Genomic DNA, 14647 nt, shown 5'->3' on the forward strand with positions numbered 1-14647 from the left:
CTCGAGAACTTCACGGGCAGCCCTTGCATGCAGAATGTATGTCTGTTTAGTATGCATTACCCAAAATTGGTGTTATTGGTCCATGGATTTTCGAAGGGAACGATACGGCAGTTGCGGTCATTTATGAGCGTGATGTCCAGATGATTGAGGATTTTGTTCCTCCCGAACTTGAAGAAGAGGATATGGGGAACCGTCTCATCGCTTTGAGCACGAATTTCAGTGGCAGGCACGCTCACCTGACTTAGCCCCTGCGCCTTTTTTCTTGTGAAGCTATCTTAAATCCTTGGTGTATACCAGTAATCCACGTACTCTGAGTGAGCTGCTGTTGCCAACATAGACAGAGACATGCTGGACATAGTGGACCGAAGCTTCCGATTTCGACAGTCTAAAAGCATTGAGCAGAGCGGAGGCCACCTTCAGGATATCGTTTTCAAAACCTAATGAACTAAACTTTAAATGTACCTCTGTGTAAAGAAAAGAGAACTGAATTGGTATCTCCAATACTTTCTGTTCTATGTTATTTTTTTAAAAAAGTAAGGGCTTTTCCGCGCTGCACCCTGTGCTTCCCTTATCTCATGAATTAGGGTGCTTCCCTCATCACGTGAATTTATTTCAGTTAATAATGCATACATCTATGCCTACGTATGGTAGTATGTTGGCGCTGTCTGGCAACAGAAACTATTTAGCTCAATGACATATTAATAATAGTTTTATATAACATCTGCCGCAGTTGGCAGCATTGTTATTGTATATCTTTGGCGTCTTTGGTTAGTTCAGTTTGTAGAAAGTGTACGTCATGCAAACAGGTCTTGTTATTATTCACCTATGAAATTCTCGTAACTTTGAGCCTGTTTTTTGCCTTCTGCTGCGAGACACTAGTACACGTTACAATTAAGCAAAAAAGTTGTTTTGGCGTTATTAATTGAAATAATCCACCGGACTATTTTGAGGGAAAATCCACGAAAATGCGTAATGAGAAGAACAATAAATATTACTGGTAAATATAATTAGTAGTTTTAGCTGATATTCATAGTGGTTATGTCAGTCCTAACGAAAATGTAAGTTTTTTTATTTAAAAAAAAAAAGTTATAAATTCGACGCTCCACGATTTCGATGAAGAAGCAGTGTTACAGGAAATTATCAAGGGCATTGTGCTTATTCTAAAAATATTTGTTGCAATAAATACTCGTTTGCCCACATTATTTAACACAAAACAATGACGTTACAGTGGTATATTGTCTTGACAACTTCCGCATCCGGGAGTTTATGCGCCTGTTCAGCATTCTCCCGTAGGTTGGAAAAAGGGAAAATCGTCATCGTTGTCGTGTGGAGGATGATGAAGCACTTCGCTTGCCGTGGCATGAGGTAGATTTGTTGTTTCTTCGACGGCTTGGGATAAACGCTATCACGAAGCGAAATAACGACGTTTGTTAGGAGCTCTCGGCGACTGATTTCAGTTGGCACTTTGATATAGTGTCGTTGTTGGCTGCTTCGTTGGTTGATGCACTTTTGTGAGAAATGTATCGAACAGGCCAAAGGAAGCATGCGGCCTGACCTTACCAACTAATGGGGTCGATCTGATTCTCTTCATTGACGCCATTGATCTCGTACGTTTCCACAGGCCACCATGCAGTGAAGAATTGCGTCTCAACGGCAGCGCTGACTCTATAGACACATATTCACTCTTACCCTGCAAACCACTCTAAGGCGCATGACTGAGGGTATATCCTATTGTATTACGTATTCGGATATTGTGTTCCGTTCGTTTATGGAGCGGAGGAAGAATGACTGTTTAAATGCCTCAATGTGCGCTTAATTAGTCTAATCTTGTCTTCGAGGTCCTTACGGTATCGATACTTTCGGGGCTGTAGTATATTTCTAGATTTCTGCATAGTGATTCTATATGCTTTGAATTTCGCGGATGTCTACAAGCGTCCGACAGTTCTAATTTTGTACCATTTTCATGAAGCTCTTCCGTGATTCACACAAACCAATGACCATTCGCCTTCTGCTTTGCATTTATTCAGTAGCCCTCATTAACCCTAACTGGTATGGGTCCCACGTACGTTAGAAGCCATTAGAGTAGATCGAATATCAAATACATACAATCATCCGATTTTAAGGTGCTTCAGGTCCCCTTATGCACGTCAATATCTTGGGACCCAACGTAAGCTTCATGACATGATGTGTACCGGAGTTACCGATAGACGATAAAAGTTCACCGATCGAGCACCCTGTTTTCACGTTTCATTGTTCTGCCTTTGATATGACCGTCAGCAGGAGTTTATCTTTAACCTTCAAAAGTGTACTGGTGTTCTCCCGCACGTATAAGAAATATTTTCTGAATAGTACCGCAAACATACTAGTGATTATGCTTTAAATTTAAGAGATATTTATAGCCACTCTATCAAAATCTTAAATTCTTATAAAATTTCATAAAATTTATTCATTTAAATGTCACTGTCTCCCTTTTCATTAGTATCAACATATTTCGGCGTTACTAAGTTCCGCATTAAAATTTATCTGTGTATCCGCTCCCTACTAGTAACAAAAGAATCACTACACTATTCCACTAAGCCTAGTGAATTTCCTCTGACAGGATAGGATCCAACCCCTCCCTCCCCCCCCCCCCCCCCCCCCCCCCCCCCCCCCCCCCCCCAGCTAGAGCAGTAAATACGCCTTCTATTGGATCCAGATCCCACAAAGGGTGGAAACCAACGCGTGTGTATGAAGCATACTTTCTCCCAAACAAAAGTAACTTTTTTCATTTAAACTACTTTGGCTTCACATGAGACGAATCTAATCCTGTTCTTCTGACACTGTTCATAACATGATCTACTTAGAGGCATATAGCTTACGGACACGAAAGGAGCATCAGTCAGCAACGAGCTGTGCTGGTTGCTTTCAGCCCCCCGTACAAAATTGACGATGTGTTAGATGACCATCAGTTTGGATTTCGGAAAGGTAAGGGCAGCATAGAAGCACTTCTGGCCTCGCGATTGATAATGGAAGCAAAGCTTACAAACAATTAAGATATATCTATAGGATTTGTCGATCTGAAAAAAGCATCCGATTGTGTGAAATAGTGAAAGATTTTCGAAATTCTGAGAAAAATAGGAGTAAGGCACAAGGATAGACGAGCAACATACAACATGTACAAGAATCGTCAAAGAACAATAACTATCGAAAACCAAGAACGAAGTGCTCGGATTAAAAAGAGTGTGAGACAGTAACAGAGTCTTTTGCTCCAACTGTACAATCTATACATCGAAGAAGAAATGACGAAAGTAAAAGAAAGTTTTAAGAGTGGGATTAAAATCCATTGTGAAAGGGTGACAATGATAACATTCTCAGATGAAATGGCTATCCTCGGTGAAAGTGAAGAATTACAGGACGTGTTGAATGGAATGAACAGTCTAATGGGTACGGGCTATGGACTGGGAGTGAACCGAAGAAAGATGTAAGCAATGAGGAGTGGAAGAAATGGTGTTATCGATAAACTTAACATCAAAATTGGGGATCATGAGATAGACAAAGTTAAGGAATTCTGTTTCCTTGGAAGCATAATAACACGCAATGGACGAAGCAAGGGGGATATGGAAAAACAGATTAGCACAGGCAAAGAGGACATTCCTGGCCAAGAGAAGTCTGCTAGTATCAAACGTCGGCCTTAATCTGAGGAAGAAATTTCTGAGACTATATGTCTGGAACACTCCATTGTATTGTAGTGGATCGCCGACTGTGTAAAAACCGGAAAAGGAAAGAATCGAAGGGTATGAGATGTGATGCTGTAGAAGAACGTTGAAAATTAGGTGAACTGAGAAGGATGTGGAAATTCTCTGAAGAATCGGCGAAGAAAGGAACATGTGAAATACACCGAAAAGAAGAAGGGACAGGATGATAATATATATGTGTTAAGACATCAAGAATTAACGTCCATGGTACAAGAGGAAGTTGGAGAGGGTAAAAATTGTAGGGAAAGACAAGACTGTAACACACCCAACGAGTAATTGAGGATGTAAGGCGCAAGCGCTATTCCCAGCTCCAGTTCCCTCTGTTGGCATGTTAATTAGTTCATAATACCTCAGCTCATTTCCCTCTAATCTGATTAAGGTTTCTCATGTGCATTTTATCAGCTCACATAGTTACAAATATGCTTTTGTCGTACAGTATTTCTGTTGTGTGCCGTTTCTTTACCTCCGTTTGCTCTACAGTCGATGTGTCACACCATACTGTCAGGTGTCCAATGGACAGATTGAGAAACTTCTATTTCAATTCTAGCCCAATGTTCAGTAGCAGACTACTCTGTAGATGAAATAAATTTGTTTTGTCAAATGTCTTGTTTGGTCTTTCATCTAAGATAGAAAAATTCTTTTACTTAATTTTTAGTTTTGATCTTTAATTTGTCATACTAGATAATTTTCATACAAGTACTCCATTTTCATCTTCTTATTAAAGTTCCGAATCTTCCTTTTTTTTAAAAAAAGGGGAAATTTTATCTGTAAATCTTAGTATGTTTGCCCATTCTGATTGTAACTCAGATTTCCTTCCCTGCCTTCTTACTTCGTGTCACGATTGTGTTTTTTGATTTTCCAGTATTATGCTGGCTTGTTTATGTACTTTCTCTTTATTCCATTCAAATCACACACTAGTTAACAGGACATTGTCCAAGTCTATATGTGTATTGAAATTTTACTGATTTTTCTGAAGTGTTGTTCTATTAATACAACTACATTTTAATAGCTGTAACGAACAGTGAATTTCTCTACATTCACCCTTTGCTGTAGTCGTCCAGCTAGCTTGTTTCATTCTTCCGGCAATCTGCTCAAGGGAGCGCATAGAGGAACGTGTAAGCATCCACTAACTGCTGAATCTCGACCAGAAGTCTGATCATGTAGAAAACAGAGTTTTGGTGAGTATACATACAAATTCCAAAGGCTGTGCCTTGTCGATACAGCTACTCTCTCTTTTGTAATTAGTTCTTCGTTTCAGATCCATGTAATTATCACATGCTATCGTCGTCTTGATGTCTTCCAAGTACTGCATCCTAGACCATCCTCTTCCCTTCGTTCTCAGCGACTTCCCTTCAAGAATGTTAATCATGAAAGTGTTGTGTCTAATGAGATGCCAATAAATTCTATTTTTCTGTTTTCCATTTCGTTTAATAATCTTCTCTCTCTGGTGACTTCACTTAGCGCTTCCAGATTGATTTTTCATACTGCCGAGCTCGTTCTTGTCATTTTGCGCCATAGCCATCATTCAGCAGCTTCAAGTCGATTTCTTTCCATTCTACCCAGAGTCGAACTTTCACTTCCATAGAGCAGTATACTCCATACAAACGATTTTGCAAAGAATTTCCTGACACCTGTATTCATATGTTTGCTCGTTAAAATGGCTTTCTTTGTCGTAAATGTCTGTTTTGTCACTGTAATCCATCGTATCCAATAAGGATTTATTGCCTTCTGTGATTATGCTACCGAGATAACAAAATTGTAAGTATATGATGTAATAATAAGCCGTAATGGGATAATTGCTGCACTTTTCTTGGAAGGTTTAGGAAAACCACAAAGCAAACGTTTCTTACGGATTGAAGACCTGCGAAAGACTGGGATTCAAACCGGATTCTAAAATGTTCAAATGTGTGTGAAATCTTATGGGACTTAACTGCTAAGGTCATCAGTCCCTAAGCTTACACACCACTTAACCTAAATTATCCTAAGGACAAACACACACACACCCATGCCCGAGGGAGGACTCGATCTCCGCCGGGACGAGCCGCACAGTCCATGACTGCAGCGCTTCGGACCGCTCGGCTAATCCCGCGCGGCAAACCCCGGATTCTCTGCCTTCCCAGTTCCGTTATGTGAACAGTGTTCTCAGGCCACACAAATTGACTCAGACTCACTCCGAAAGTAATTCAGCCTCTTTCCTGTCTTTCTTTCTTGTACTTCTCTTTCTCCTTCCTGATGTCACGGAGGCACTCCTGTTTTGTTTTCTAGGAATGCTAGTGCCGAGTGAAGGTTCACGGTAACTAAACCATTCCCATTTGTTCCCTTGTGCTCCTGCAATGACTGCCCAACAAAGTATACGGCATATTTCGGATTCCTCACCTGTTAGAGTGCTTCTCTCCACTTCCGTCCCCTTCCCACACTTGCGGTGTTTTTCCCTAGAATATTAGCATTTTACTACGTTTTAAGGAAATGTAGGTCTAATTACGTCTTCCCTCGAGTGTCACAAAAAGGGGAGAGTGATCAGGAAAGAAATTGGTTGGAAAACCGTGTTAGGAATCATGTAACTCTTACCTAGTCATTCTGGCAGTTTTCCCTAATTCGTTATAAACGGTGCGCTTAATTTTGTGGTGCGAGCAATTTCAAATCATACTAATAAATATTAAGCAGTAAGTTTGCGTAGAGGTAGCACCACCACACATTTGTGATCTTGTGGAACTAGGTCCTCATTCAAATTGGATAACGATGCTTGAAATTTCCTGTTTTCCCCCGGTGAAAAGCGGAACGATTTCTTGGGTAACGCCACGACTGAATCCGCCTGGCATTCTTGTCAATAGCTGGGCTAGTGGTCCGTTGGAGCCAATAAAAACGTAGAACTAATGCCGTTCGTTACGTATCTAGTCTTATAAAACTACGAGACACACAATGAAAACCGTTATTTCAGACTCATCTAGACGTGAACATTAAATTGCTGTTGATTACTCCTTATCTAGCCACCAGCCAGTGAAATACCGTAAGCTCTTCCGTACTTATCAATATATTACGGGATTGTCTACGGCAAACCTTAGTGAGAGTAGAGCCAGATCTTAATGCATTGTCGGCTAACTCAGACGTGGGTCACACGGCCCATGTTTCTAAAAGTGTCCTAATTCTCTGAATTTTTTGTTATGGATATTTACTCAGAGTTCTGACCCACTGCCAGCCTTCGAGAATAATTGCATCCTTTACTATTCGTCTTTTGTTTTCCGTTGCATCCCTTGACGTTCACTGAACAACTTCTGGACCCAGAGTTCTCCTATACCTCCCGTGTATTGACAGATTTTTCCGTTATAAGTCAATATTTTTGTTTATCCTTAGTTAGTTTCTATAATGTCAGGCTGTTATTTACAAACCATGAATAATACAGTTAGTGGCAACTCACGAACTTCCATACACAATTTGTTTTTGGCCCCATAGAGCTGTTTGTACTTGATAAAAGTGTTTGTAGTTGATAAAAGCTAGTTCTGCCCTGTCAGCTGATTTTGGCGTGTGACAGTGTCATTTACTTTCTGAAATATCCGAAGACCAAAATACGAATTTCACCTTCAAAAAGCTATTGCTCCACCCAGGCGGCGCAAGGCAAGCGTAATAGCGAAAATACTGGTATTCATTGTCGTATGTTGACAGCCTAACTACTTCATTTAGTCACTGTTCTATTGTTGCTCAATATCTTTCTTCAAAAGGATCTGGAACAAATCTTTTTAGGCGTAATCACTTTTCGCAACACGTGCATTTAGTATATTTCTACCCCAGTTATATCTGTTAATGTATCTCCAGTTACTGGCACACAATGTCTCTCATCACAGCTTGGAGTTTCCGTGGGAAAACACCTGATATCCCCCCCTTTGGGTCTGGGGGTTCGAATAGGCCCGAGGTATTCCTGCCTGTTGTAAGAGGCGACTAAAAGGTGTCTCACACGTTTCGGCCTTTACGTGATGGTCCCCTGTCGGGTTTGACCTCCATCTTTCTAAATTTTCCCGTTGTGCGAGCCAATTGGGGTAGGGCACCTTGCATTCTGCATTGTGTCCATCGTGCATTGAGATCTTTAACCCACTTTCTCGTCGTCACATTGCAGTCCCGCTCATTCTCCATCTCTTGTGCGAGGACATCTTCCTGGGTGCGTTTTCCACCATGCACTACGCAGTGTAGCTTTCTGCGCCGACGATGACTATGGACTTCTTAGCACCTCATATCCAACACAGTAGCCAGTTCATTGTGATGGGGCCACCATGTACACTGTTGGTTGTAACCCTCTGACAACACAGAGGTCGCTCTTCTGATGCCTGCGCCGTTAACTCCCCATGTATGCCATGGAGTAGATGCCCATCTCCCTGGGGCATCGGGACTCGTAACAATGGCCATCCTGCCAGGTGGCCCTTGCTGAGGCTGGGTGGCCCCTGGTCGGAGTGGGTGGCATCAGGGCAGATGACACACCATGAAGCGTAGTACATCATCTCTTGCTGGTGGTCCGCCACCAGCAGTCTCTAAGCAGGCGAAGTCTAACTTCAGTTGTAAGAAATATGACCCCAAATCATTCCCCTCCCTGGCCACACCATCTGAGGAACGCCAGGCTAAGGATGGCAGTGAAGCTTATTTGCCCCGTTACCTCGTATGTACGAGAGATGATGGGGAATCTCTCATGAACATGAAGCCTTAGTTTTTGTGGAGCATTTGGAGGACAAGTTTGGGGAGATGGAGGCTTGTCCCAAATGCCTCTGGGTCAGTCTTGATAGAAACAGCATCCTCTGCCCAGTCACGGGCATTACACGCTTGTGACAAGTTGGGGGATGTTTCTGCTACCATCACGCCCCATAAGAGCTTAAATATGGTCCAGAGAATTATATTCCGCAGGGACCTTCTTTTGCAGTCTGAGGACGAGCTGCGCGCCAATTTAGAGTGGCGGAGTGTTCATTTCGTCTTGCGCGTCCATGGGGGTCTGAGGGATAATCAGGTTGCCACTAGTGCCTTCATCTTGGCCTTTGTGGGTTACACATTGCCCGAGAAGGTCAAGGTGATGGTCTACCACTGTGACATCAAGCCACATATCTCTCCCCCTATGTGGTGCTTTAAGTGTTGGAAGTTTGGCCGTATGTCTTCCTGCTGTACTTCCAGTATCACATGTCGAGATTGTGGACATCCATCACATCCCAATACTACAAGTGCCCCGTCTCCCATCTGTGTCAACTGCGAAGAGCATCATTCACCTTGCTCGCCAGATTGCAGGATTTTACACGAAGAGACGAAAATCATGGAATATAAGACTCTGGACTGACTGACCTACATTGAGGCTAAGAGAAAATTTGACTGCCGACATCCTGTGGCTATGACCTCATCTTACACCGCCGCTATGAGAACAGTCGTCGCCCCCATCAGTTCCTCGCATTCCTGTCACCTCTCAGAACAAGAAGACTACACCTGCCCCTTTGATAGTGGGGGGCACTTCCCTCCCTGTTGCTCCTGCAGCACCTACCTTGGGAGCAACACCCCCCCCCCCCCCTCCCAATTATCAGGGATATCAGTCCCCACTTCTGAGCCAGAGAAGCGTAAGTCTTCTTCAGCTCCTCTCGCTAGAAAGGTGTCCCTTGGGGCACTCCCATCCCAGGTTTCTGCTAGTGTGAAAGATGACACCCACCAGTGGCTGAAGAGCCCAACAGCAGATGGTCTTAGGGCTTCACACTCATCCACAGTCCCAAAGACTGAATCAGTGAAGTCCTCCCAACCAGGGAAACCCAAGGAGCAGCGAGAGAAATCCAAAAATAAAATCCTCAAGACCAAGGGAATTGCGGTGGCACCCACACCACCGCTACGGACAAGCTCTGTCTCTACAGATGAGGTGGAGATTCTGGCATCCATTGAGCACCTAGATCTGTGGACCCTCAGACACAATGGATGTAGACTGCTCAGGCAAAAAGTCGGTGGCAGCAGGTGACCCTGGGGCATAATGTTCCGTGCCATCCCAGTCTCACGATGATGTCATCCTCCAGTGGAATTGCGGCGGTTTTTTCCACCGCCTGGCTGAGCTATGGCAACTGTTAAGCTTTTCACCTGCTTTCTGCATTGCCCTCCAGGAAACCTGGTTCCCAGCAATGTGGACCCCTGCCCTCCGCAGCTGTAAGGGATATTACAGGAACCGTAGTGACTGTAATCAAGTGTCAGGTGGAGTTTACATTTATGTCGTAAACTCAGTCTGTAGTGAAACTGTGCCCCGTCAAACCTCTCTTGAAGCTGTGGCTGTCAGAATAAGGATGGCACGGGAAATAACTGTCTGCAATGTATATCTTGCTCCAGATGGTGCAGTATCCCTGAATGTATTAACTGCACTGATTAATCAACTCCCTAAACCTTTCCTACTTTTGGGAGATTGTAACGCCCATAACCCCTTGTGGGGTGGCACTTACTGGCCAAGGCAGAGATTTCGAAACTTTGCTGTCTCAGTTCGACCTCTGCCTCTTAAATACTGGGGCCACCACACATTTCATTGTGGCTCATGGTAGTTACTCGGCCATTGATTTATCAATTTGCAGCCCAGGACTTCTCCCACCTATCCACTGGAGAGCACATGACGACCTGTGTGGCAGTGACCACTTCCCCATCTTCCTGTCACTGCGCTGGCGTGAGGCCCAAAGACGCCTGCCCAGATGGGCTTTAAACAAGGTGGACTGGGAAACTTTCACCTCTGCTGTCACCGTTAAATATCCCCCACACAGTAACATCGCTGCGATGGTTGAGCAGGTGACTACAACAATCGTTTCTGTGGCAGAAAACACGATCCCTCGCTCTTTAGGGTGCCCCCAGCGAAAGGTGGTGGTCGCCGAAGTCGCTGAAGCAATTAAGGAGTGTCGGCGAGCTCTACACCTCATAGCCTGGAGCACCTCATAGCCTTTAAACAGTTCCGTGCCCTCGTTGGCCAACTTATCAAACAAGGGAAGCAGGAGTGTTGGAAGAGATATGTCTCGACCATTGGGTGTCATACGTCACCTTCCCAAGTCTGGGCAAAGATCAAACTTGTCTCTGGGTACCAGACTCCAACAGGTGTTCCTGGTGTTAACATAAATGGCGTGTTATCTACCAACGCAAACACTATTGCCGAGCACTTTGCTGAGCACTATGCTCGAGCCTCTGCGTCGGAGAATTACTCCCCAGCTTTTCGCACTCTCAAACGGCGGCTGGAAGGGAAAGTCCTCTCATTCACTACATGCCACAGTGCATCCTATAACGCCCCATTTACAGAGTGGGAGCTCCTCAGTGCCCTTGCACATTGCACCGACACAGCTCCTCGGCCAGATCGGATCCACAGTCAGATGATTAAACATCTCTCATCTGACTACAAGCGACATCTCCTCGTCATCTTCAACCAGATCTGGTGCGATGGCGTCTTTCCATCGCAGTGGTATGAGATCACCATTATAGCGGTGCTAAAACCCGGTAAAAACGCGCTTGATGTGGATAGCTATCGGCCCATCAGCCTCACGAACGTCCTTTGTAAACTGCTGGAACGTATGGTGTGTCGGCGGTTGTGTTGGGTTCTGGAGTCACGTGGCCTACGGGTTACATGTCAGGGCGGCTTCCGCCAGGGTCACACTACCACTGATAATCTTGTGACCCTCGATTCTGCCATCCAAACAGCCTTCTACAGACGCCGACACCTGGTTGCAGTCTTTCTTGATTTACTAAGAACGTATCACCCCACCTGGCGACATCATATCCTTGCACATTATGCTAGTCGGGTCTCCAAGACCCGCTCCCGATTTTTGTCCAAAATTTCCGGTTGCTTCATACTTTCTGCCTCCCAAAGTTCCCCCCCCCCCCCCCCCCCCATATCCAGGAGAATGGGGTCCCGCAGGGCGCTGTATTAAGTGTCTCTTTTTTTAGTGCCCATTAATGGTCTAGCAGCAGGTGTAAGGCCGTCCGTCTGTATGCGGACGACTTCTGCATTTCGTACTGTTGCACCAGTACTGGTGTTGCTGGGCGACGTGTAGAGAGAGCCATCCACAAGGCGCCGTCATGAGCTCTAGCCCACGGTTTCCAGTTTTCGGCCGCAACGTCGTGCACTTCTGTCGGCGTCGTACCGTTCATCCAGAACCAGAACATTAATGACAATCCACTCACTGTAGTGGAGGCATATCGATTCTTAGGACTGGTTTTCGACGCCCAATTGATTTGGCTTCCCCAACTTCGTCAAGTTAAGTGGACGTGCTGGCAAGACCTCAATGCTCTCCTCTGCCTGAACAACACCAACTGGGCAGCAGATCGCTCTACACTGCTGCAGTTCTGCGGGGCCCTTGTTCAATCCCGCCTTGACTATGGGAGTCTGGTTTATGGTTCGGCGGCGCCCTCAGCTTTGCGTTTACTCGACCCAGTGCACCACTGTGGCGTTCGCCTAGCGACAGGAGCTTTTAGGACGAGTCCGGTGACCAGCGTCCTGGTAGAGGCCAGAATCCCTCCATTGCAGTTTAGGTGTGCACAACTGTTGGCCTGTTACGTTGCATACGTTCGTAGTTCTCCTACGGATCTAAATTACCGTCTCCTTTTCCCACTGACGGCAGTTCATCCCCTGCATCAGCAGCCCAGGTCAGGGCTTCCAATAGCAGTTCGTGTCCGATCCCTTCTTTCCGAACTGAAGTCCTTTTCTTTACCACCTATACTTAAGGTCCATTCACGTACACCTCCACGGTGTACACCTAGGCCGCTGCATCGCCTGGACGTTTCACAAGGCCCAAAGACTCAGTTAATCCCGCGGCTCTCCATTGTCACTTCCTCTCGATTCTTGACATGTACCGGGGCCACAAAGTGGCTTACACCGACGGCTCGATGGGTGATGCTCACATCGGCTTCGCGTATGTCCATGGAGGACATCTTGAACAACATTCCTTTCCCGAGGGCTACAGTGTTTTCGCTGCCGAAGTGGTGGCTAAATCTCGTGCTCTTGAGCACATACATTCATGCCCTGGGGAGTCGTTTCTTCTGTGTAGTGACTCCTTGAGCAGCCTACAAGCTACCGACCAGTGATATCCTCGTTATTCTTTGGTAGCGACCATCCAGGAGTCCATCTATGCCTGGAACGGTCCAGTCGTTCAGTGGTGTTTGTCTGGACCCCAGGCCACGTCGGAATCCCAGACAACGAACTTGCCGACAGGCTGGCCAAACAGGCTACGGGGAAACCGCTTATGGAGATCGGCTTCTCTGCAACTGACCTGTGTTCAGATTTTGCGGCTTTGGGAGACGAAATGGAAAAACCTCAGCACGCACAACAAACTGCGTTACTTTAAGGAGACTACGAATGTGTGGCAGTCCCCCATGCGGGCCTCTCGGAGGGACTCTGTGGTTCTCTGCCGGCTCCACATTGGCCACGCTTGGGTGACACACGGCTACCTCCTGCGCCGTGATGACCTACCTCAGTGTCGGTGCGGCGCACGGGCGGCAGTGGCCTATATCTTGGTGAGCTGTCATTCTTTGGCTGCCCTGCTCTTCAGTTACCGGACTCGCTGTCATTAATTTTAGCTGACAACGCCTCATCGGCTAATTTAGTTTTACGTTTTATACGTGATGGTGGGATTTATCATCCTATATAAGTTTTAGCGAATGTCCTTTTTTTCTCTTTGTGTCCTCCACTCTAAAGGCTTTAGGGTGGATGTTTTAATGTGTCGCAGAGTGGCTGGATTTTCCTTTTTATTATCGTGGTCGGTCAGCCACGGTCATGTTCTCTCTTGTTTTTACCCCTTCTACCTGTTTCTTGCTTCTCTCTGTGGATTTATTTTCCTGTTTTGTCGTTCTTCTGGTTCTTATTTTCTCTTGTTATTGTGCTGTACGTCTCCTTTCTTTTCTTCTTTCCCTTGTTTTATTATTTTACCGGGAACAAGGGACCGATGACCTTGCAGTTTGGTCCCTTTCCCCACTCCCCTCTTTTAAACCAACCAACCAACCAAACACCTGATAAAACAACACTTGGATCGGGAGTTAAGGAATGTACAATAGGACGCAGAAAGATGGAATGGGATTTGCGGAATACCTTTCAACACTAAGAGAAAACTAAGAAACTTTAATTCGTCGTAGGAGAAGAGAAAAACTAGACGCATAGGTCTCAAAGCACCGGGTATGTATCTACTGCATTATTCTAGGGGGAAAAAACCGGAATCAAGCTTCCTCGTCACAGATAAACGTCAGCAGGCCTAGTGGTCGAAGCAGTATACACCCACTGTGGTTATGTGAGAGCTCTAGCATGGACAGTGAAACCCCCTGCTGTTTTTAGAGTGCAACCACGACACAAACAAGGAGACAGTATACTGTTTTGTGATTTCTTTGATCAGAGGGGGCGTAACCGGTGCCAATTCACAGGCAGGTGGCGGGGTAATACTGGTATGAGGAAAGAAAGAAAGGGAATCAACTCAACTGGTGCAGTTACCTCGAACAAATTAAGGAGGAGGAAAAACAGTAACATTCTAGGAATCTTAGTTGTCCAGCGTACAGGAGTACGTTGTTAAAGTGGGTGTTTTGATTACGATGGCCTTTGGTAAGAATCTCTGAAGCGTCGATCGTTTTTGGAAATCAACTGTGGATCAGCATTTGGCGTAGCCCATAACGACTTCTGACACCTGAGGTTCTGGAATCCCAGTACCGTTACTTAAGTATTTAAATAATAGTTGATTGATTCCACTCTGATTCTCCGAGGGTACGAAGAGCAGCAATGTGGGGTGAATTATTGTTGGGTGACGAGGCATGGATTTATGGTTACGACCCGGAGAGTGTACTGGGGACACCAGAGCATTGCTCCAGGAAAACGTTATTTTAGGACATAGCATGTTCTATATTTCTGCACTTTTCAAGGGCATTAGGAAAAAAAAACTGACTGTGAAAGTCACAGTGTTTGCTACACGATTGAC

At 45.2% G+C, this 14647-nt stretch overlaps 1 protein-coding gene across 2 annotated transcripts in view; it reads left to right on the forward strand.

Moving 5' to 3' along the window:
* Nucleotides 1-14647, forward strand: part of LOC124593699 (graves disease carrier protein-like) — a 207493-nt gene that overhangs the window by 112317 nt on the left and 80529 nt on the right. The window lies entirely within an intron of this gene.

Source organism: Schistocerca americana, chromosome 2 (assembly GCF_021461395.2).
Source record: "Schistocerca americana isolate TAMUIC-IGC-003095 chromosome 2, iqSchAmer2.1, whole genome shotgun sequence".
Classification (NCBI taxonomy): domain Eukaryota; kingdom Metazoa; phylum Arthropoda; class Insecta; order Orthoptera; family Acrididae; genus Schistocerca; species Schistocerca americana.